We start from the raw sequence: 24,956 nt of genomic DNA, 5'->3' as shown, positions 1-24,956 counted from the left end.
GCTTTAAAACTCTTCAGTAAAATTCATTGCTAACACTTTCCTTTCAGTCTACATTTTGTTGGGATGTTTTTTCATTCCTTAAAATAGGCCGGGGGGGGGTGTATGCATACGTGTGTGTGTACGTATGTATGTATATATGTGTGCACATGCGTGTGTGTACATATATGCATGTGTATGCATATGTGTGCACATGCGTGTGTGTACATACATGCATGTGTATGCATATGTGTGCACATGCGTGTGTGTACATACATGCATGTGTATGCATATGTGTGCACATGCGTGTGTGTACATACATGCATGTGTATGCATATGTGTGCACATGCGTGTGTGTATGTGTGTGCATATATATACGTGTGTATGTGTGTGTGTTTATACACAATATAAAACTTTAGATATAAGTTTGAGGAGAAACCTGGCTGTGTATTAGATTTGTCATTTCATATGAGTAACCTTATATGTTATGCTGTGGCTGTCAAGTGACAAAAGCCTATTTCACAAATAAGAACTTATTGTTTTGGGTATTATGACCACACACTGAAAATTATATGTAGGAAAACAACACACTGAGACCTCATTTGCAATTAAGGATAGTATGCTTGGCTGATGTAAACTGGCATAATTTTTTTAAGTCAGTTTTCAATTGATAGCTAACATTTGGATTTTGAGAGCTCTGAAAACATTCAAAACATGAAATTATTAAACAGATACAAATCTTGTAATAGTTGGACTTAAAAAAAGGTCAAGAGATTTTAAAGCACTTTCTTCCACCCACAGTAGAAAAGTGTTTTCTTTAAAGTTTCCATTAGGATTTGTCACGCTGGAGATAAAAATTCACATCACATAATGGCATGTATCTCTACCAAAGTGTGTTTTATGCATCTAGTCCACCTGCACTAGTCTGAAAGTTTCTATTGATGAAACTCTCTCATCATAGATAGAACAATGTGTCAGATAGTAAATTATCTTCATGGCACATGAATTCAGCCTGTCTCTATTCACTGACTGCTCAGCTTAGTTTATGGTAATAGACTGCCATTTCTATAATAGCACTGATTGTAAAACAGGGTAACATATTGCACCTATCGTGAAGCATTGGACAACAATGGAAAGCAAATGATGCTTATTTGGTTTCCTAAAGACAGATGCATCTGCAATTGTAGTGATGAGTTCAGGGTGCAGTTACCTGACTTTATGGTGTTTATGAGGTTAATCATTGTTAAGAACAACACTGGGATTTGTTTTCCAGATCAGACCATTTGTTCATCAGGTTTGTTTTCCAGATTGGACCATTTGTCCATCCAGGTTTTGTGAAATTGGCAGTGAACAGTAGCTGATGCTTTAGAGAAAGTGGGGAACAAAAAGCAATTCATATAGTCACCTGTGAAGTTCTTTACATGAAGGAAAAATATTCTTCCTAAATAGGTCCTTTAGGCCAGTGGTCTTCAAAGTGGGGTGCTCAAGATGATCCATTGGGATGCGGGAAGAAAATATTAGAACTTCTATTTATATATTTTTTTAATCTAAAAAAGTAAGAAAGAAATTAAGCTTTACTAATATTTAATATACAGATTGACGCTCACTCGGCCTGTATGTCAGACGGTCATGTGTCACATACGGTACGTGAGGTATCCTGAGGGAAGAGTGGGAGTTCCACAGTGCGGAGGGGTTGACAGTGGCATCTTCACTCATTCGTTCGCTTTCAGCGTATTGCGACACATATTGGGGGTGCACGCTCAAAAATTTTTTACTGATAGGGGTGTGCAATCAGAAAGTTTGGAGACCACTGCTTTAGGCTATAATCACATATCCTGAAACATGAGATTTGATTGCATTAGGTAATGTGATGGCATATTGTCAGAAGCTGAGCCAGTATCTTCACAGGGTAAAGTCAAATAAAGTAAATTATGGATGTAATCCAACCTTATTGCAAATTATAATTTTTTCTTTTGTTGTCACCAGCATCTAGTTAAAAAGGTCGTTGTTTGGATTGTATGCACCATGAATTCAATGTCCTCATTAGCTGTTGCTTTAAACATAAACATAGCACAAAAATAAATCCAATGACACTAATGAAGGAATGTTTATGATTAACAGATGTGTCCCATCTGCTTGCATTTTCTTTGTCACATCTGTGGACAACACAGGTTATTGCCAGTATGGGACTAGTTTTTCTTTTGTAATGAAAGTCTGAAAAAATGTGAATTGTGCATCCCATATTATTGTCCCTACAATCTGTACAGGATTTAAAAAAAATCAAAACATTCATTTTTTTTCAAACTGATAAATGCTTGGAGAAGAGTTAGATATTTGTATAAAACATCAGACAAGGTAAAAGAAGGGAAATAACTTAGCAGAGGAAAAAAAAATTAAAAAGTATTTGTAGATCAAGACAAGGGTCAGTACCTAGGAAGAAATAAACATGGAAATAAATGACAGTGAATTTAAGGATGCAACCCAAGCAAGGAAACTTCTTTTTAAAGGTCTATATTAATATTAATATGTAGTAAATTGCCAGACAGATTCAAATCCTTTTTGGCTGGTAGTGGAAGGGAAATTTTAGAAAATATCTATCATTTGGTACAATCTGGCACATTTCAGAAGGAAGCAGTTTGTTTACCTAAACCACAGTTAAGTTAGGAATATAACATGTATCTTGCAGGGATAAGTTAGCAGTAAACATAGGAGACTTCGTAATTAACCAGTGCCAAGCAAATCTCTCCATCTCTGATTCTAACATTTTGTACAAGATCATGTGTATATGTATATGTAATGTCTCTTTTTGTGTGTCCTAGTATACACCTACATGCATACCCACAAAAATGCTGCATTAAATTATTAATGTTTCAAAGTAAAAAAATATATATTCTAGAATTCTGATTGCTTGTACAACTTTAAATTAATTGGCTGTCTGTGCCTATGCATCATAATACAGTTTTCAATGACATGACTAAACAGTTTTTTTCCACAGCGCTCTTAACTCACTCAATGAAATAGATGGACAGTACTCATTTAATGAAGACCTATTTAAAAATGTAATTCTTTCTCCTGCTTCAGTGTGTGATTTTGTGCCTTGTTTGTTAAACACTATTCCAACCCCACTCTGAATATATAATTATGACTTTTCTCACAGGCACTCATCAGTATAACCGGTGATTCACAAACGTGGTAGAATTTATTTTCAAACACCTGTACCAGTGATATTATCTTAATTCTATGCACAGGCAACTAAAGGACAGAGAGATTAAAATAAAAGATCCCTTTTAATTGTGGATGCCCATTTTGCAGTATAAACCTATTGTTTTACAGTATGAATATATTTCTCCATCTGTTCAAAGCACTGCTCCCTTTGACTAAAGTCACATTTGTATGCTCAATATTTTTGCATGCTAAAATACAGGAACTCAATTCAGGCAAGTAGTAAATAAAGAAAAAATAGTGACCACCTGTGACCAGTTTAATTTAAATTTAAATAATGTCACCAGTATCAGGTAGGAATTCAGGGGAAAGGCAGGGACAGAGACTGTACACATTTTCAGATGATCTGGGAGAATTCTCTGAGGTTTGTTCTCCTGGTAGAAAAAACATACTGGAGATGCCTGAAAATATATTTAAATCCTGAGCCCTTGAAGAGCTTGCGGTACTGACATTGTACAGCCAGAGGCTCCTTGTGAACACATCTTGTCATGCTCCACAGAATCCCTCAGTCTGCCCAGAGACAGATCGCAGCTATGCACTGGGCAACTCTGTTTAAGTGACCCAGACTGCTCAGAGTCAGCCTGTGTCTCTGTGCAGCGCAATGAGATTGTGAAGGGGACATGTTCTTCTCCCTGCTTGGCTGGAGCAGCAGAATCTAGCAAGCAACAGTCTCCTGGGGTGGGGAGGGAGGTGGATGGAGAGGACAGAATCAAAACACCCTGGGATGCTGAAGAACTGTGCTGTGTTTTCTCTCAGAAAATGAAACTCTCCTGGGAGTGATTTATCCTTGTTTGTTCCCAGGTTGTTCTCCCGAAATGACTATATTAGCTCTAGGAGAAAAATCCTGAAATTTGTACACTGGTGGTTTCTCCTGGGAGAGCAATGAGTCTCCCAGGAGAAACTGAATATCTTCATGGGGCCAGAATATATCTCTACCCCTGCCTTTACCACTTAGTGGCAATATTCAACTGCCTTATCCAGGAACCCATCCCTGCTTTTACTGAAATCCCCTACCTCATTCATTTTCTACCTCCCAACTTCTGCAGCAAGTGAGACAGGCATCCTTCAGACAACAGCCTGCTTAACTATACAACTGTTATTCGTCCTGAAAGCAAGTCTGTCCTAGGCACTAAATGAAGCAAAGTGCAGTGAGTAAATGGAAAAAAATGCAGTAACATGACAATGATGCCTGCATGGTCCATCAGCAGGGGTGGTGGCTTTACATTCTTGGCACAAACTTCTGCCATTTCAGCTGACAGAGGAACTATTAACAATAGTAGATTGTCACCCACTGCGTAGACCCGCATGAAAGGAAGATAGGGTGCTTTGCCCTGTGAGTTTTAGATGCTTGCTGACAACAGATGAGTGGTGAGACTCTTGGAACGTAGATGCCATCCAAAGATAATGTGTTCTCCTGAGTACAGACTTTGCTGTCCATTCCACATAAACCCAACTCCCCTGCCCCATCTTTCAACCTGTCCCTTTCCTTTTCGTGTTGCATCCCTAGCCTGACGCCTCATTCCAGTCTTCCCAGCACTGCCATCTTACCGAACACCTTAGTAATCCAAAGAGTCAGCACTGAAAAGTGATCTTTGTTAGGAAGATGACCCTAAATTAGAAAATATTTTGAACGTTTTAGTAAAACATGTTTTGATTTGATAAAGTGCTATGTAAAGGCATTTGAGTTTGTGGAGCTCTTCTTTTCAGGCTCATACATGGCTTATTCTTACACATTATTCCAGCCAAGCCTCCTCCTGTGGGCACACTAACCCTGATTTTGCAAATATCTTTTTTGGTAGGAATCAGATAGCGCAGCACCCTGTAGGTGAAGTCCAAAGTGTACAGCTCAGGAGGTATAAGTTTGTTGTGTGTTAGATAATTCTATTACATTTTTAAGTTCATAACTGAGTTGTGGGTGATCAGAATGTTGTGCCTTTGTCTCTGTCTGCATGCATAGAAAATTGCCATAGGCTTCAATAACTTCACTTTAGTGAAGATGCTGAATCTGAGTAGAACTACTGGATGAATTCTGATGGCTTTCCCTTATTGTCTCTGCAGAAGTCCCAAAGGACTAATTTCTGTTTTACTTTACACACCCAAATGATACTTACTAAGCCATCTATGTACCTTTTTGGACGTTTATATATAGTTTTGAATTTTGTTTCTCCTTCTGGTGAAAGAATCGCATTGGACACTAGTGTGCATATCTGTTGCAAACAAGGTGATGGTGATAATGTGGAGAAGGAGGAGGAGGACAGGGCTTAGCTTAGGGTTCTACAAGTAACGGCTCATGTGAGTTAATTTGCAGCTCACAGGCTCGTGTCTGGGCATCAGTCCCTCCACCACTTAAGCAGTTGTTGCTGCCAAAGTCTGCAGGCTTCTTCTCACTCCTTCAGCTTCCACTTCCTGTTTCTGCCCCTGGGAGCAGGGCAGGTTAGTGTAGCATGGCTGGGGGGCCAAGGGGAGCCTGCTACTTGAGGTACCCATGCAGAGATGGGGATGCCACACTGTGGGGCAACATTCAACTGAAGTGAAACTGAATTTAGCCCTTTGGGACTTCTGCAAAGACAATAAGGGAAAGAATTTATTCAATGGTTGTACTTAGATTCCTTAGCTTTATTAAAGTGAAGTCAGTGAAACCTATGGCAATTTTCTACGCATGCTGTAGCATAGTATGGGCACTCATATGGTAAGACGCGGTGGTAGTTTGGGGTGCCAGTGGCATGGCGGGGAGCCCATGGGGCATGTGGCCCTGGGATGATCCAAAGCTGGGCAGCCTTTTTAAAACAATATGTTTTAGTGTTGTTTTTAAAATGAATTACTTTTCACTTACCTTTTCCTTATTTACTTCCAATAAAATATTTCTTCGTTGACATCATTAACTGCATAGTAGATTTACTAACTTATGGAAAAGGAAAAGGCAAGACTTGTTTACATTTGAGTTGCAGTCACACACATCTGCATTAACAAAGTCCTACCAGTAGTGATTATTTTTTATAATGCAGTAATATTTAAAATGAGCATTCAAGCACTGTTAGATACCATAACTTGGTTGATAGGGAGCAATCAAATCTTATTTCCAACATGCTGCGTGGGTGTGCTGGGATTTTTAAGTGGTCGGTTGTTTGTCTCTTGTTGTCCAATTTTAACTTTTTTGACCATCCTGCTGTTAATTCCTATTTGTGCTGCTGCTGAGTCTTTTTTACACCCTCTATTTCTTTCTTAGCCTCTGTGTCAGACACAGAGGGGTGAAAAAAGATGTTCAGCAGTCAAAGTGAAAAAAAAGAACAGCAAAACAGTGGGGATAGGACTTGGCTATCAATGAATACTGACCTGTTAAACCTCTGATCATGTTCAAGTTACAGCAGTTTATATGAGAGAATAGAACACAGCCAGGAGATTGTCAGAAATGCAACAGCATCTGTTAGTGCAAAGGCTACACAGCTCTATTGTATATAAAGTACCAGTAATATAAGAAGGAAACTGCCATGATTGGTGAAAAAGCAAAAAATAAGAGCAATGAATAGGCATTTTTAAAGTACGTGATATTTGTGTGTTACCTCTATATCCCTGTTCCTCATTGCTCAAATCATGTCAGCAGTTGCATATAATTTTATCATGTTCATGTTTTGGTGTATGTCAATGCTAGCTACATTTTAGGTTTTAAGTGTACAAAAGCCAGACATTCAATGTGGCCATATTATTACTTCGGAGAGAAGAACTCTGAATTTTCCAGCTTTTATATGTTAAATATTTGTGAAAAGCATGTTAACATGTAACAATGTAAGTTTAGTTTCCTCTCTGCAGTTTTTCTTCCAAAGTCAAAAAGAGTCATTTATAGTATAGCATGGTAGTTCACACACTTTTCTTAACCTCATTCAAAATTGTATGTTTTTTAAACGTCTTCACACAGGTCACACATCTAAATAGCATGTTTGTTTATAGGAACATGTACAATTGCTGAAAAAACATAGTTATGTTTATTTTGAGTGCTAGTTATAAGCAAATACATGTGCTTAACATTGTATGTTTAAATACAATATATTAAAAATATGTGGGTATTCACATGCACATTCAGATTCTTACACATTTGTTTTACATACAGTTCTTCCAAAAAAGCCAGGCATTTATCCTTTGCTGAAAACTGCTAACTTCACTGCTTGTGTGATGGCAACTACTGTGCATGATTGCGGCTCTTCTGCAAGAAGAACAGTAATGTAGGCTTTTACTTCTGTCAGTATACCAAAATCTTTACTTGAGTCTCAGCAGTGTGTGTGTCATTCAGTATCTGAATTCTAGTGAGACCTCTAGGAAATGAAGTCAGGTCTTCTGCATTCTGTTTGAGGTACTTATGCTGTAGGCACTTTTTCATTAGTCATGTGATTTAAGATTAATTCTCTTTTTAGAGGCCACTAATTGTCAGTGGGTGTATCTACATGTGCAATTAATGCAACACGATAAACTTCAAAGCATTTTGAGCCAGAGCAAACTGCTCCCAGGCACAACGTCTATACATGTGCCCAGGACAGCAGCAATTTGACCTGGGGCAGAGCACATGCTTGGCTGGCTGGGCTGACCAGGCATAATTTACGCCCCTTGTCACTGTCTGTGCCCCAACAGTACTATCCTATGGCAGAGTTGATTAGTTTACTGCACTCTAATACTGGTGCTCGTGTAGACTCTGATGCTTTACTGCAGAGCTAATTAATCTACTCTGCAGTAAAGTGCACATGTAGATGCACCAAGTTAGTAATAAACTTCAGTTCCCTTCAACTCAGACTGTATTTGAATTTGAGATAAGGTTGCTTTTGAAAGCACCAGTCAAAAAAACCCCCAAAACATGAGTGACTAGTTACATTGATGGGAATCGTAATGAGGTAAAGTTAGTTTAAAGAATCATGATTACGCCCCTAATTCTTTAACATGCCTTTTCTTTTTCTTTTAAAGTACCTAGTGCATTTTTGGGTACTCTTAGAGAGACAGACAAGCCTCCACATGAACACAGATGTTTGGTTCCCCGGGGACACCTAGCAGCATCTCACCTTACATTGCAGCTGCTCGTCCCTGGAGAATGCTGGTGCAACGTGTGCTTCAGCACATGGCAAGTTACCCCACAGGTGGCAGAGCTTGCCCCAGCAGGCTTACCTGGGGGCCTCCAGGTGCTGCAGCTGCAGTGATCCTGCCATATTGAGTTTGGCAGGCAGCTGCAGCATGGCTCTGGGTGGCCCAGCTCTGCATTTCAGTCATGTGTGCTGCCCCAGGTTTTTTTTTCCGCAGGTGGTTTTTTTTTTTTTGACCCCTGAGTTGCATCCTATTGCTTAAATGTCAGAAAGGACTTGGAACTTGAAATACTGCCAATAACCCTCTCTCGTTATCTGAACACCAACTTCTCCAGGCAAAGAGTGGAATCTTCCCTTTTTCTCAAAAAAGTGCTGAAAAAAATTAAACTGGCCTACCCCTGAACCATAAAATCAAAACACCAAAAAGTTAGTCCAGCAGGACAGTCACCCAGGCTGGGGACGTAAGTTACGCATAAACTGGTTTAAGTGATCAGAAACTGGTTTAAACGTGTAATAGACCAAGAGTTCAGTGTACATGCACCAGTTTCAGAATGGCTGAAACTGGTTTAAGATAAATCTGGTTGAATGTAGCATCAGACTTAACTGATCTGGGTCAAACTAGCTTATGAAACTCCTGTTGCAGACCCTTTCCTGGTTCAAGTTAAATCACAGTCCCCCAGCATCCCAGTATGCTTTCCAGCCATGGGCTGGGCTATGCTGTCTGGTCCAGCAGAGATGGTTTGGGGGATGGGACAGGCAGGAATTGTCTTCTCCTTCCGCTCCCCCTGGCAAACCCCAACTGGTGTCTGGAGCCAGTGGATGGGGGTTAAACCCCCCTTCACCTGAGTACAGATCTGCCCTGCTCTGCTAAACTTACTGAAACTTAGTGCTGGCTGCGACTGTGGACTTTAAATCCCAGAGGCACCTGAAAACAGGAAAAGGAAGTGATGAGCAACCCTACAGAGTCCTGCTACTTTGATTTTGCAATGTAAAACCCAGAGACCACAGGTGTAGCAGGAAGAAGGAAGCAAACACACAGCCAGTGCTGGCTACATGCCAGAGAGCTATGCTGTCATGCCCCCCTGGTTTCTGGCCTGAGCCACTGCAGGCATGTGGCTGCATTTCCTGAATCAAAAGTAAATGTGTGTCCTGTTGTTTCTCAGTTTAATCTCTACAGCTTAGACTAACCTGCAAAGATTGATTCAAATTCAGCCTTGAGGTTTCTGACTGTACTAAGCCCCAGTATCAACTACCATTGATGACCAGTGAAAAAATACCCTCTACACACAAGTGGAGAAGATGTCTATGGTTTACAGGCAGACTGCAGCCAATGATGTGCATAAAAAGAAAACCAGAATGCCAGTGGTACAAAAACTATTCCCAATCCACCTGCGAGAAGCACAGATAGCTCTTTATTCAGTTACACCAGTAAAGAAGGTGAAAATGAGCCTTCTGTTTCTCAAAAATCACATAGTGGGATTGCAGCCAGTAGAGCTGTTTCACACAGTGACCTGGCAACTCCACCCAGGCTGTATTGCTGGAGCACCTGACCCAAGCATCGATCAGTGCAATGTCAGCATAATGCACTGATAAGATCAAGTGAATACATACAGGACTAACTGAGAAACAAAATTCCACCCTTGACCACCATGTGTTACCCTATCACTCAGTACCAGATTTGGACCCAGCATTCTTACTGGAGATTGCACAGTCCAGAAAATACTATAGCTACAGCCTAGGAAAAAGACCCAAGCCCCTCCTGAGTAATAAAAGCTACCTAAAAATCACTGTACCCACTGCTAATATAATGTATTTCATGCTTTGTCCAGAGAAGCACATCTGCTAAGTTCTTTGAAAGATGGAATAATTATTCAATGTTTAAGAAGCCATGACTGAACCTTGAAGATATCTGCAACTACTACAAAGAGCATATTTTTCCTTTAAAAAGAGAGAAATGCTGGGAACACCATGAAACCCATTGGGGACTTAGATGTTGCTATTGATTTTTTTTTACATGGAAGGCATTATGAACAAAAACACCTTAAGACAGATAGAAGCAGTTTGGTAGTGTTTACTTTGAAGCACTTTGCATTGTTAGCAGATGTTGATCCTACTAGCTTGTTGAGGAAGGTGATCTATTAGCTCACCTGGCTTATAAATACAGGTGGAAGTGTCTCCTGAGAGATTCATTATTTTGTTTCTTTAACCAGGCTGCTATGGAACTTTGGTTACATTTTGCAGTAGGAAGGCATTACTATATATAAGCTTCCTCTCTGCATGTCTGTGTTCCCAGTTAAGGTATATGGAAAGTTCTTTGCTTTCCTCCCTTATCTTAAACTCCTGAGTCAAATAAAGACTCGGGTGTTGGGTATATCCCTGGCTACAAACAGACTTGGTCTTTGTAGTGCCATACACATTTTTATGGTGGCACAAAATAAAAGCAAACAGGTGCCTATGCCCTTTTGTCACCCAGCAATGAACAAATTTGTGACTGTGACGAAAGGTGGTATACCTTTGTTGTCACTATTTTGCAGTAGATGCCTGTACATTTTAGGGCAATTTGAAGCTGCCTATGGCTCCAACTGCCCTGGGCAGGTGCTCCTGGGGCTTCAATCCTGCATACTCTAAAAATTTCCCACTCAGGATTAGCTGCCTGAAGCCTTTGCAGCACTTGTCCTGGCTTTCCATACTTGCATAGTTATGCCCTAACTAATGGCTTCAGGATTGGGCCCCAGGAGCAGTAGGGGTTTGACCCTGTGGGATAACAAGTGATGTTTGTTTTGCCCAATGAAGCAAATGCATACTGGTGCTGCTGATCTGTTTCTTGTGACAATGTCTATTTATAGCTTATTTGGTGCAAGGCAGCACTGGTCAGAGATATCCAAGCTATTTCGGTATTTCCAGAACCAGAAATAGTATACTTCTGTTAGCAATGTCTATCCAAGCTAATCAGCTCTGCTGAGCAGCAGCATATTTTAGCTAAGGTACATTGTCATGATAATATGGCTTTACTGCTTTAGATTTAGGAGCTAGTGAGTACAGAGCTAACTCAAGTATCACTCTGTGGCATTGCCTTGTACTGGATAGACTATTATTTGAGGTAACATGTTCGCAATAAACTTAAGTTACCTCTGTAAGGTTCACTTCTGCTGTGTGGGTACACTCTCTGTATTGAATACTCATAAGTGCCTATGTACTACCTTGTTACAGTGGTGTAGGTTCTAGCCGTGTTGGTCTAAGGACATAGGCAGGCAAGGTTCTTTGCGTGAATCTGATATCTTTTATTAGACCAACTTAAATAGTTGGAATCTGACTCCCTAGGTATCTCTCCACTTTTCATTGCCGTTCTCTCTCTTCCCCCCACCTGCCAGTCTCTCACCCATTGACTCCTCAATCTACATTTTCACTGACTACCTGCCTTGTATACATACCAGCCCAGCCTCTGGCTTCTTTACTTTTCATTCCATCCAGGAAGAGCACATACCAACTCCTGAAACTTCCTTAGCCTGACAAAGGGTTTTTGAACCCGAAAGCTTGCTTAATAATTGTTTTCAACTATTTAAGTTGGTCTAATAAAAGATATCAGATTCACGCAAAGAACCTTGTCTGCCTATGTACTTCTTTATATTCATAAGTTACTCACTTTTATGCATGCATATTAAGCATTCCTGTATGAACAATACTTCTTTTAACTTTGGTTGCTGAAAATTAGTTGATTTTAGGCACATGATGTTTGTAGTGACTTAAGTAGAGGGAGATAGGAAGAGAGAGAGGCAGAGATTGATTTTAGAGTGCTCTGTTTATTTCCCTGAAGAGTTTAGCAAACTAGCCATTTATATATTCTTGTCTGAATGTGTAAATGTGATTACTAAAAGATGATTTTCTTTTCTGTTCTTCCCTCTTCTTCAACTTGGGCAACTCAATGTGATGTTGCAATCTTGCATTTATTGTAGAGTGTTATCAAATCCAGTAAACTGTGATTGACAAATCTAAAACAATGAAATAGTTCACCTGTGCCACTGGGGACCTGTTAATTCAGTTTGCTTTTCAACAGCTTATTAGGTATGCCCATTGTTTGGACCCTGAAGACTGTCTTGATATAGAACATTGTGACTAGTTCAGAGTAGAATCACTTAGGGACAGAAACAAGTTAGGCAATTGATTAAATAAATTCAATAAACTTTCTGCACTATACTCGTGACCCTTTGGGAGAAAGAAATAGCAACCTTTAGTTCAAATACAATATTTAAAATGTAAAAACTACTTTTGGTAAGTGTGGTACCCTACCTGAGGTTAAATGTCTTCCTTTTTAAAGTCCAAGGGCTGATTAAATTAATTGAGACGGAGGATTGAAATAAGAATTAAATTGAGCCCAGAGGGAAGATAAAAAGAAAGAGATGAGAGTAAATTTTGTTAACAGGTCTGTTTCTATAATTCAACCTGAAACATGTTCATCAAAGCTATTCAATCTCTTTGCTTACTTTTTAAAAAAATCTTTATTATCACTGTAAGTATCTATATTTTTGAATTTCTGATATTTTATGAGATTAACTTCCTCGCTGGGGCTTGTTGGAAACTAGTCAGATGTCCAACTTCCCACAGCCATAGGGATGGAAGCAGCTAGTAGCTTGCTCCTTCCAATCCAAACATTCTGCTGTCCTTTAAGGGATCATCTCTATTCAAGCTCGCACTAGAGTTGTGTGTGCATCTCAAGCACTTGAGCTCAGAGACTTTTTTTGCGTATGCACCCTGCCTTTTCTCACCCTCCTGCCCCTAGACTAGGGACAGAAGTTACACATACACTAGTTTAAATGATCAGAAACTGATTTAAACCTGTAACAGAACAGAAGTGCGGTGCACATCAACTAGTTTTAAAATGGCCGAAACTGGTTTAAGTAAACCTAGTTGAATGTAGTAACTTACCTAATTTGGGTCAAATAGGCTTATGGAATTTCACTCCCAGACCCCTTCTCCGTTTAAGTTAAACCAGATACCTTCAGCATCCCAGCATGCTCTGGAGCCCTGGGCTGGGCTGTGCTGTCTGCTTCAGAGAGCAGGGCTGGCCCCACCCTTCTGTTCTGTAGCCCAAGCAGGGGCAGGGATGTGGCCAGACACTCCCAGCATGGCAGGGAGGAGGTTAATTCTTCCCTCCTTCCCTTCCCCTTCTCCCCTCCCTCCACAGCCATGGTCTGCCTGTCCTGTCTGAAGGCGAGCGGTGGACACAGAGAGGGCAGCCTGGGCTTTGCAGACCCAGAAGAAGAAGGAACAGAGGGAGGAATTAACGCCCTCCCTGCTGCCCCCTTTCCCTTAACGGAGCCATGCCAGGATAATGTCTGGCCATGACCCAGCCCCCACTGCTGGAGCAGCAAGGGGAGGGGGAAGGGCAGCAGCCATTGTCAGGGTGCCCAGGAGGAAGTTTATTTCCCCCCCCCTTCCCTGTCCCACTGGCAAGGACTGTAGCCCCATTAACACTAAGGGGGAAGGGAGGGGGTTAACTCCCCCCCACCAGGGGAACGCAGCTGGGACAGAGCAGCCCCCCATCCACCAACCACTGTGGGTTGGGGAGGGGGCTCTGTACTGCTGCCCAGCTTGGGCACAGAAGTGGCTGTCACTGAGCTGGAGCCACTAGAGATGGCCCTGCCCCCACAGCCTGGGCCAGCCTTACTCAGCCCTGGTCAAGGCAGCTGCGTGGCTGGGCTGGCCCATGGGGGTGGAGCCCTCCACAGCAGCTATAACTCAGTGATGGGGAAGCTGAGCCCTGTCAGTGAGAGGAGCCTGGCCCAGCGTGCATGGGTGACGGCTGATCGGGCAGTGGGCTAAGCAGAGCTGGCCTGGGCTGTGGTGGTGGGGCCATCTCCAGCAGCTGCAACTCAGTGACAGCTGCTCCCCCTGCCCAGGCTGAGAGAGACTCATAGACATTCGGGCTGGAAGGGACCTCAGAAAATCATCGAGTCCAGCCCCCAACCCCAGGGGCAGGAAGTCAGCAGGGATCATAGGATCCCAGCAAGATAAACATCCAAATGTCTCTTAAAGGCTTTCAAAGTAGCTGCTTGAACCACCTCTGGTGGCAGTCTATTCCAAAACTTGGGGGCTTGGACAGTACAGAAGTTCTTCTTTATGTGCAGCCTGAAATGGTCATGGAGGAGTTTGTGACTGTTCGGCCTTGTTATCCCTTGGGGCACTTTGGTGAATAGATGTTGCACCCCGATAAACTTATAGGTGGCCACCAGATCACCACTGAGCCTGCGCTTTTCCAGGCTGAAGAGTCCCATGGCTCTTGATCTGTCTTCATAAGGTCTGTTTTCTTGACCTCTGACCATGTGCGTATCTCTTCTCTGGACTCTCTCAAGCTTCTCCACATCCTTTTTGAATTGTGGAGCCCAAAACTGGATGCAGTACTCCAGCTGCGGCCTCACCAAGGCCGAGTACAATGGGAGAATGATGTCCTGGGATTTTCTTGGGAAGCATCTATGGATCCAAGCCAACGTTTTGCTCACTTTACTAGCTGCAGCATCACATTGAAGGCTCATGTTCATCTTGTGATCAATCATGACCCCCAAGTCCCTTTTGTCTGTAGTGCTAGCCAACGTAGCACTGCCAAGCCTATAAGCATGCTGCAGGTTTTTCTTCCCAAGGTGGAGAACCTTGCATTTTTCGCTGTTAAACACCATTTCCTGAGCCTGTCAAGGTCAGCCTGGATCATCCTCCTCTCCGCAGGTGGCTTTACCTCAGAGTTTGGTGTCATCAGCGAACTTGGCTAGTCCGCTTCTGATTCCAATGTCCACATCATTAATGAAGTTGTTGAACAGTATGGGCCCAAGGACAGAGACTTGAGGGACCCCACTGGTTACAGCGCACCACAGTAATTGGCTCCCATTGACCATCACCCTCTGGATCCTACCGCGGACCCAATTCCCCAGCCAGCGGATCATGGTGAGGTCGAGGCGGCAGTTAGCCAATTTTGCTAAGAGGTGGTCATAGGATGCTAGATCAAAGGCTTTTTTGAAGTCAAGATATATGACATCAATCTCTTCTCCCTTGTCCAGGTGACAGGTCACCTGGTCATGAAATGAGATTAGTCAAGCAAGACCTACCCACAACAAACCTGTGCTGGCTATCCCTCAGGAGGTTACCATCAGCCAGTCTGTTAAGAATGGCCTCTTTGATAATCTTTTCTAAGACCTTCCCCAGGATAGAGGTCAGGCTGGTGGGCCTGTAGTTTGCCAGATCCACTTTTCTCCCTTTCTTGAAGATAGGCACCACATTGGCCTTCTTCCAGTCTTTGGCCACTTCACCAGAGTGCCAGGAGTTCTCAAAGATCCATGCCAGGGGCTGAACTATGATGCTCACCAGCTCCTTGAGTACCCTCGGGGTGTAAGCTGTAAGGGCTGGCTGACTTGAAGGTATTATCCAGCCTCTTAAGGTGTTCCTTCACAAGGTCAGCATTGATGGAGGGTAAGGAATCTCCCACACCTGGGCCTCCCTGTCCTGTAATGGGCAGGGGCGTCCCATGGCACTGGTGAAAGACCGATGGAAAGTACCCATTTATCAAGTTGGCTTTTTCCTGGGTGTTGGTTGTCAGTTGTCCCATCTGGTTTGGCAGGGGTCTAGTGTTGCCCTTGCTTTTCCTCTCACTCCTCACCAGACTCTTTCAGCACTTCTCTTATTTTTGCTGCTTCCCTTTTTTACTTGGACTTTGATGAGTCCTCCAGGTTTCCTCTGGTCTGCACCACATAAAACTTCAACCAGGGGTGGATCTAGAGGGGGCACAGAGGCATGGCTGCACCCTTCTTTAAGTTTCACAACTCCATGGGATCCTCTGGGGACTTTTTAAAGTCCCAAAGCCATGTGAAAATCTTCCCTTCCTGCTCAAAGGCACGTCCCTCTGTGCTCCTTCACCACCCCGCTCCCCAATGCAGTAAGCACTGTTCTTTGTCCTGAGTACAGTGCATAAGAAGGGACAAAGTGCATGAGTACTGTTCAGGTATTGTTAGGGAAAAAATCTGCAGCCTGAATTGTTTCAGGTATACAGGTACCTGCTACAGTAAAGTGTATTTGGACAGCAGTCTTTTAAAAAACAGTTACTGGAGGCAGTGAAGTGGGTTGTCTCTCAAAGTGTTTGTTAGCAGCATGTTCCATATTTTTTATTTATCTTATCACTCTTGTACTACCCCCTTTTGTCTCACTTCCCCGCCAATAGCACTGTTTTGTTGGGCCTGCTACCCTCATGGCTTTTGAAACATGTGAGATTGGCAGAGGTGACTCCAGTGTGTTACAATGCAGTAAATGGTTGGAGTGGCCTTAGCCCATTGCTCGTCTCTTTCCACAAGGTTAACACCAGGGGCGATGCATATGGGGTGCACGCAGGTGCACATGCACCCCCTGAGCGTGGCAGTTCTGCCTCTACAACCATTGGTCAGCACTCGCCACCCTCCGCCCTCACCGCCGCCAGCACCAGCGGTATTTGCGGGAGCACCCCACTTACTGCCACCGAGCTCCCACCACCAGGCTCCTGCTGCTGCCATGCCCCCCCCAGCTGCCGGGGGCACGAGTCGTTCATGGTTAACGCTTTCTATGTGAAGAAGTTGTGAACTAGAATGATGTATGTGGATGGAAGAGGCAGGCAAATGGAAGAGAACATTGTTGCCCAAACCCTTTCAGGAAATAGTTGTACGTAGAGCTCCTAAGTGGAAAATGCTTAAATCATTTATATTTCATGATTGCTTTCTTACAAGGCAGTAATCCCAGCTCTCATAATTTTTAATAAGTAGGTAGGTGAAACTTAAAGTATTTTATATCTAAAAAAAGCCTGCTCTGACATCTGCGGTTGTCTGCTTATGAATTTTATTTGATTAGCCGAATAGATTTATAAGTAGACTTGTTTTTTCAACATCAGAAATGGTAATAAGGTATGTACTCTGTCTGCTAGAATCATATAGGGCTGCTGCTACATTTGTGTTTTTTGTTTTTTTTACCAAAAAGCCAAAAGCATGCCTTTAGCACAATATTTCCTAATTGTTCATGTTTCTTATATTGCTGAGCTATTCTTATTTCCAAGGGGTTTTGATCGGGTTCTGCCTTTTATGTGATAAAACCAAAAGTAAAATTTGCAATGGTCCACAGGATATGTAGGATAATCACAGAACCTCTGCTTCTTCTAATCTATTTTGAAGAATAGTTGCTTTGGGTATGAAGGCAGTTCTAGAAATTCAGACATAGGTCCAACTATGTTAATTATTAGTATGATAATATGAACTCTACCGGGCAATTTTGTTGAGGTATGAAATTACTGTTTGATTTAGATTATATACATGTTTTAAACCAAATTACTTCTGGCACTCATGATATTATTAGTGATCCCAGTGGTATGACTAATAATCATTTTATAAATGTGCATATTTGAATGGAGGATAACACAGACTTTCTTTTATTAAATAAATGAAAATTTGCTTAATCCACCTGTGTGAACAGGAAGGATGACTGACCTAGGTTCCCTTTTAAGCCTGCACTGGCAGAAGAGTTCAAAAATGCCTTGAAACTGATTAATTTAGTTAAAGTGCTAAAGCTAACATCCTAGAATTTCAGTCTCCTTAAATTACTGCTTCGCTTTTTGCTAAATGTATTTCTCAAAGGTTTAATATATATCTCTTTGCTGGTAAATTGCTGCTCATTTAAAAGAATTAGTTAGCTCATTCCATAAAGGAGACTGTAAGTCTTATTTAAATAACCATCAGCCTATTTCTTCTTATTTTAGCTTGCCCAAAATGAAACACTCTCAGCAGTTTAAAATACTTCAAATTGCCTTTACGAATTCATGTTGGAGTAAGTAATTTGGGTTTTCAACCTCTGTGTATATATAAAGTTAGGGTTTTTCCCCCACTGCCACAAATATTAACATATGCTGGCTAATTGGTTTAAGAGAAAACTTTGTTCTAGTAAGTGACTCACTAGTTAAAACCTTGTCACTGATCCACTTTCTGGTTGCTATTTTTTAAACACTCTCTGGACAGCTGTTTGAAAAGAGATCTTCTGCATCCATTAGAATCTTATTTTTTTATCTATTTTGCATCACCTCATGCCTTGGATTATGACCAGATTCATTGTAAAAGTGTACTCTGCCTTTTGCCTGACTTTAGGCTAACATAGCTAACCACTTGTCTCAAATTCCTTGTAACCTAAGAAGGCTGGATATTTTTGGTGAGGTGCTGCCAGCCCCCCACTCCTATTTAATTTATTTTATGCTTTCATTCATTACTGGTCCTTTCTACATCAGCTATGGACCCTGCTGGGTCAAAGCTGAGGGGAGGGGAGGAAAAGTTTTCTCTTTCTGAACTGTATTTTTGTGTGGAAAACAGGAATGCTGTTCCTTGAGCTACCAGTCTGGTACCATACCCTGACACTACGTTTTCTTTAAAAATGATTTTTCAAGAAGGCAAAAAAATAAAATCTGTTCATTTTGTAGACATGTTTGTTTTGAGAGCTACTGCAAAAATTAATCTTAATGGGTTCTTTTCTGACCATTTTAGATTTGCCAATCTGACTAAATGGGTAAATCAGCTCTAGACCCCTTTAATTAGAAAAAATGGTTTTAAATTGTCAGTTAAGATTAATAGTTATTAATATTTTAATAATATTTGGTAGTTTTTTTGACTGTTTGTTGTAAAGATTGCACTAAAGGAATTCATTCTGTGACTGGGGGGCAAATAAGTAATAACCTGTTTGCTAGATTTTAAGTTGGAATTCCTGGAGGAGCTGAAAATGTGCAAGATCATCTCTAGAGCCAAGCTGAATGCTATTTGAGCTCATGCACATTTGTCTATGTAACAAAAAAATAGGATATTATGTACCTTATTTTCTCACATACAAATGTAACTTTCCCCCAGAAAACATCCACTGGAAATCTGAGTGTGCATTAGATGTGAAAAATACAATAAGATCCGGTTCTGCCTTTTATGTGACAAAACCAAAAGTAAAATTTGCAATGGTCCACAGGAAGTAGGCTCAGCTCCCTAGCTGCTGCTACTCAGTTGCTTACTACATGGAAAAGTCTTTTTTCCTTTTTCAAAACAAGGTGCGTATTACATTGTTGTATGGAAGAAAAGACAGTATTTATAATTGCAGTCGGTACTGCTGTTACATAGATCACTGGTATGTACTGTAAGGCTGGAGCTTCCCATGCTTGATGCACCATGTTTCCTATTTCAGGTTATTTGAAATTAGGCATAGTGACATGTATGAGTAAATTGATAGGGGGTTTAAAGGATCATATAATGTCTCATAATGGATAGATTGTTCCAGTTTCTTGTTCCACATGTGCATGGAAAGAAGAGGTGAAAAATGTACTCTTTGGTACTCATCTTGGAACAATGTCCTTTGTGGATGGCCACCAGTATATTGTGTTTAAACTTCTAGGCTGAGCTTCATCACCGTAGAGAGAAATCAAAGAATGTCTTTTGGGTCTATAGGTACAAACCCTTCACCAGATCCTATTTAATATGTACCATTCCTTTACATGGTCTAGCCCGGAGGTGCTTAATGTGCAGCCCACGGGCCAAGTGCTTCCTGTAGAGCCTTTGCATCTGGCCAGTGAGGCTCCCCATATGTTGGGAAATTTGGTGGTGGGGGAGCAATGGCCACTGTTTCCGACTGCCAGATTTCCCCATTCTCCACAGCCAGATCTGAACCAGGCCACACCCCCTTCTCTCCACACCACTGGCTTGGACTTGGGACTAGGACACGCTCCTTTCACACTTGTTCGGTTGAATGGAGGCAGGCCTTGCTCCCTTCTCCCTACAAGGTTGGATTAGGGCTGGGCCACAACCCCTTCTCCCTGCAGGGCTGGATGGGGGCTGGGCCATGCCCTTTCCCCCATGAGGCTGGATCAGGCCAAAATCCCCCCTGCAGCCTCCACATGGCTGGATGGGGCCCCACTGCACCTGCTTCAGCTGCAGGATCAGGGCCAATGGTCACATGTGGCCCCTGGCTGAACTGGGCACTGCCCATCCTGGCTGCCAAGGAAAAAGGTTGAACACCACTGCCCTAGCCTTCTCTTGTGTGCCTAGCCACCTCCCCAGATTGATATGTGCAAATACAGGTCAAAGTCATATCACTGACTCTCACTGTTCCAGTGCACTGTCAGGTAGATTAGGAGGAGCTCCACCACACAGGAAGTATGACTGTGTCTTGTTCCGTTAGGAGGGGGAAAGGAGAGAGGTTGAGAGTTTCTTATGACCTCTTCCCTCTCTTCTGCACTGTCACAAAACTTTCTATTTCTTTTCTACTCCTGGTATCTACAGGTCAGGGAGTAAATATAATCTGTTGTTTTCCTGCAAGATTAGAGTTGCCCTGTCTTTACTGTTTCTCCTGCAGGTCAAATTGATCATATTGTTATGTCATGGAGAAACTGCACTGTGCGTGTGTCTACATGAGATGCTTACTGCTCAGTAGTGTGTCATGGCAAAAAATGTGCTAATAGCCTACTGCTCAGTGTTATTAGCCTAAAGTGCAGTAAGCGTCACTAAATAACTGTGTGCCGGCACTACTGCATGGTAATTCTAGGTACTGTGCATTTAATTAGTACTTTATTAAGAAAGCATTAATGAGTGTGTAGAATGTGCCTGTGTTGGCTAGAACTAATTTTACATATGTTTTAATAGTGTTGCAGTTCTTTTGGAAACAGACACAATATTTTTAAATTCAAGATGGACTGGAACTTTAAGTGTACGTGTACCCTGAAGACTGCAGCATAGCTTAGACATACCTGAGCTAGTGTTTGAACCAGACAATTTGGGTATTGCAGGCAGAAGAGTAGGGATGTACTGAGCTCTAGGGGTGCGGGAAACCAGCTGTATTTGATTTGGATTCAGCCTGAATCAGGAGATAGTGATTGGATTCATTGATTCGGATCACTGTCCTGATTTGATTCAGCCAAATCTGAAGATTCGATGCTGATTCAGAGAATCAGCGATTTGGCCATAGACACAGCTTTAAATGTTTTTCCTACATACATTGAGGTACCAGGCGTGGCTCATGAATGCTGAGATGGTGGGGCGGATGGAGCATCTCACAGGAGAGCCAAAGTATTTCCAATCTACTTCCAGGTCCACCGCCAAGTGCACAGGGGACCCCGCCCCCCAAAGCCTGCCAGCTTGATGATCAGCCCTGGAGGGACCCTGGGCACATCCCCAGACCCAGGAGGCACTAATCTCTGAGCCGGAGGTGGGGTGTCCCCTGCATACTCCACGGTGGACCAGAAATGCTTCTGGTCCACTTCCGGGTCCACCACCAAGCGCATTGGGGACCCCTGCATGCTCCTGTGGGATAAACCATCCACCCTATCATCTCAGCATTCATAAGCCACCTGGTACCTTGAGATATGTAGAAAAAACTCTATCTATGTCCGAATCATCAAATCTCTCCAAATCTATCTGAAGGGTTCCGATTCAATTAAAAAAGATTAAAGGGTTTCCTGATTTGATTCCTATTCGGAGATTCTGCTGCCGAATCGGGCCAAATCTCTGCCAGATTGAATCAGCTACCAAAGCTTCGCACAACCCTACTGAGGTCCATGTGGTCTAATTTACCCTGATTCTCAGATGGGTAAACTATCCCATACTGAGCTTCATGCTGCTATAGACAGACTACTTTCATTACTGAAACAAACTCAGGTATGCTACCTGGCACTCTGTAGTTTAAGTATACCCTGACTATACTACCTGTTTTACTTCCATTGTTACTCTACAATTTAAGAACCACATGCCATTCACAAGATGTGATCTTTTAGTTGCCTCTGTTTTGTAACGAAGTTACATTTTCATATTTGCTTTTTAGTTAGAAAGTTTGTGTGAGTGTGTGTAATATTTATATAAGTAATATATAGATGCTGTGTTTAAATAGAATTCCATATCAGTGGGAGATATGGTTGCTAAGTAAATTTAATAGTGAGGCCTAAGTGGCTCCTGTTTTAAAAATGACATGGGTATTGCTCTCAAAAGCTATTAATTTTCATAAATCTTAATTGGTCAGATCAGCTAGATGCTTTGTCTCTCTGCTAGAATGACATCACAACTGTGATTGACCAAGGGACTAAAATGGTGGTTTAGTAAGAAATTTTCAACATCTTTTTACTGTAACTGATTAATCTCTTTCTAGTAGAGAAAGCAAGTAGAAAGGGGGTCAAGTATGCTCAAAAAAAGGGACTTTGAACAAAGTTCATAGACTCATAGAATCAGTGATTTGGAAGGGACCTAGACAAATCATCTAGTCTGACCCCTTGCCATGGGCAGGAAGGAGCACTGGGGGTGGCAGGGGTCATAAGACCCCAGCCAGGTGCCTATCCAGTCTCCTCTTGAAGATTTCCAGGGAAGGTGAGAGCACCACCTCTCTGGGAAGCCTATTGCAGGCTCTGGCCACCCTTGCAGTGAAGTAGTTCTTCCTAATATCTAATCTAAACCTATCATCCCTCAGCTTGTGGCCATTGTTCCTGGTGACTCCAAGGGGGGCCCTAGTGAATAGACTTTCCCCGAGTCCCTGCTGGTGGCCCCTGATAAAGTTGTAGGCAGCCACAAGATACCCCCACTCTCCTCTTGTGGAGACTGTTTTCTGATTCAGCACTGTTTTCTGCTTCAGGGATTTTACAAAGTATCATTTATTAAATAAGCAGGCTATTACAAAAATTTATGTTTGAAAGGGAAGTGACTATACATTACTGTACTTATTAAATAACAAAAAGCGTTATTTACTGTTTAATATCCTACTACTTTGGCATGAATTGTGTGATTAACATTGACTTTGGTTTTGTGAATTATGTACAAAATCCAATTTAATGTGTCCATTATTTGTGGCTTTCTGTGGCTATAAACAGCATTTTGAACTTACTTTCAATATGTTGACAACTAAATTAACAAACTGAGATCAGCATTTTCTTAATATGTCTTAAATTCTGCAGTACAAACTAAAAATTCCTAGCATAGAAAAACCAACAGAATCAACCAGCTCTTTTGGACAGTTTGTACCAGTTAAGCAGGGCATGCCTCTTCCTTCTAAAATAAGTAAACAGGGCCTTACCCTGCCTTCTAAAATAAGGGCAGAAGAATGTAACAAAAATGTGAACGAATACTATTTAAATTATATATACCTATATGCAGAAAAAAATGGCTTTGGGAGCTTGAAACTCTGCAAGCCTGTCCTCAGAGTTTCTTCTGAATTTTTCAGCGGTGAGAGAGAGATTTCTTGACAATGCTACATTTTTCTCAAAACAGATACTTTTTTATTATCACTTCTAGATGTTGATGAATTCACTTTTTCCAACAACAGTAATCTTGTGCTGAAAAATTCCCAGTCACTAAAGGTTCTTGAAGATTCCCTGCTGGTTTATTACAAGTATAATAAATGTAGTTTTTTCCACAATCAGTCCTGAAATCTACTTATGGCAGAAGAAAGACAAGGTGGCACCTTAGAGACTTCCTAGTTCAGAAAGATGTGAGCTTTTTTAGGCAGCAACCTACTTCATCACATGTTAAAAGAGAACTGGCAGAAAGAGATGGTTTATAGAGAAGAGAAAGGGACAGGGGAAAGAGACGCTGCTAAGAGAAAAAATGAGTTGGTATGATCAATTGAGATGAACCAAAGCAGTTAAGACCTTGAGGGACACTGGAGTTAACTGCTAGTTCAGGTAATCAGATAAGAATCTATCATCCGTGTTGACACTATGTTTAACACAGTCCAGTCAGTGGAAGATTTCTTGTTCTGCAATTTCACATTTAGGTTGGTTCTAGAATTCTTTTGTTTGAAGACGCCTACTCCGAGGTCATCAGTGGAATAACCAGAACAGTTAAAGTGTTCTGCCATGGGCTTTTGTTGGGGTTTTTTTTTTAATTGATTTTGAATCAGTATCTATTCGTTCATTCATGTAGAGATTATCCTATCTGTCCAATGTGGACAGCAGATGTATGTGACATTGGTGGAGGAAGAGTTCAATGAACCCCAGTGCCTCAAGGTGTTAATTGTCTTGTTCATCTCAGTTGATCCTATCAAACCACTCTTTACCTCTCTTAGCAGTACCCCCTCCCCTGAGTGGGAGGATTGGGGTTCACTCACCTCTTTCACCACCAATGTCATCTATACCATCACCTGTTTGCAGTGTCCCTCTGCCCTCTACACCGGACAGGTAGGGTGATCCCTAAGTAAATGAATGAATGGCATTATGAATTTGAAATCAGTTCCCTTTCTCATCTTTATAAACACCCTCTCTTTCTGCCAGTCCTTTTTGTAGTGTCAGGTTAGGTGGCTGCCCACAAGAACTCATGTCTGTCTGACCTAGTTAGTCTCTAAGGTTTTCCCCTGCTTTACCTTCTGTCTGTCTTCAGACTAATATGGCTAACCAGCTCATGAAATGTTAGTCATACTTAGTTGTGTTGTCCCTTTAACAAAAATGGAAATCCTTTGATATTTGAATAAAAATTAAACCAAGCAAATAAATGCCAAATTGCTCTTAAATGTGTGCATCAGTTAAACGAGTTGAGAAGAGCTCTGCCAGCTGTTCCAGATGAATAGTCGCCCACTGATGATGAATGTTTTTACTTAGTAAGATGGAATAAAACTCTTAACACTGGAAATATCAGTAAATTTTACGGTATGGATTTATGCTTTTCCCTCCTCCCCCATCACTTTCCCTTTAGCTTGAAGAAACAAAGCTAG

General features: G+C 41.8%; 1 protein-coding gene across 6 annotated transcripts in view; it reads left to right on the top strand.

The window, feature by feature from the left end:
• Positions 1-24,956, top strand: part of PTPRM (protein tyrosine phosphatase receptor type M) — a 745,518-nt gene that overhangs the window by 284,937 nt on the left and 435,625 nt on the right. The gene's annotated exons all lie outside the window — the stretch shown is intronic.

The sequence above is a fragment of the Crocodylus siamensis genome, chromosome 3, assembly GCF_052110815.1.
Source record: "Crocodylus siamensis isolate JL-2025a chromosome 3, ASM5211081v1, whole genome shotgun sequence".
Lineage (NCBI taxonomy): Eukaryota > Metazoa > Chordata > Crocodylia > Crocodylidae > Crocodylus > Crocodylus siamensis.
This window is presented reverse-complemented; position numbering and strand designations above follow the sequence as displayed.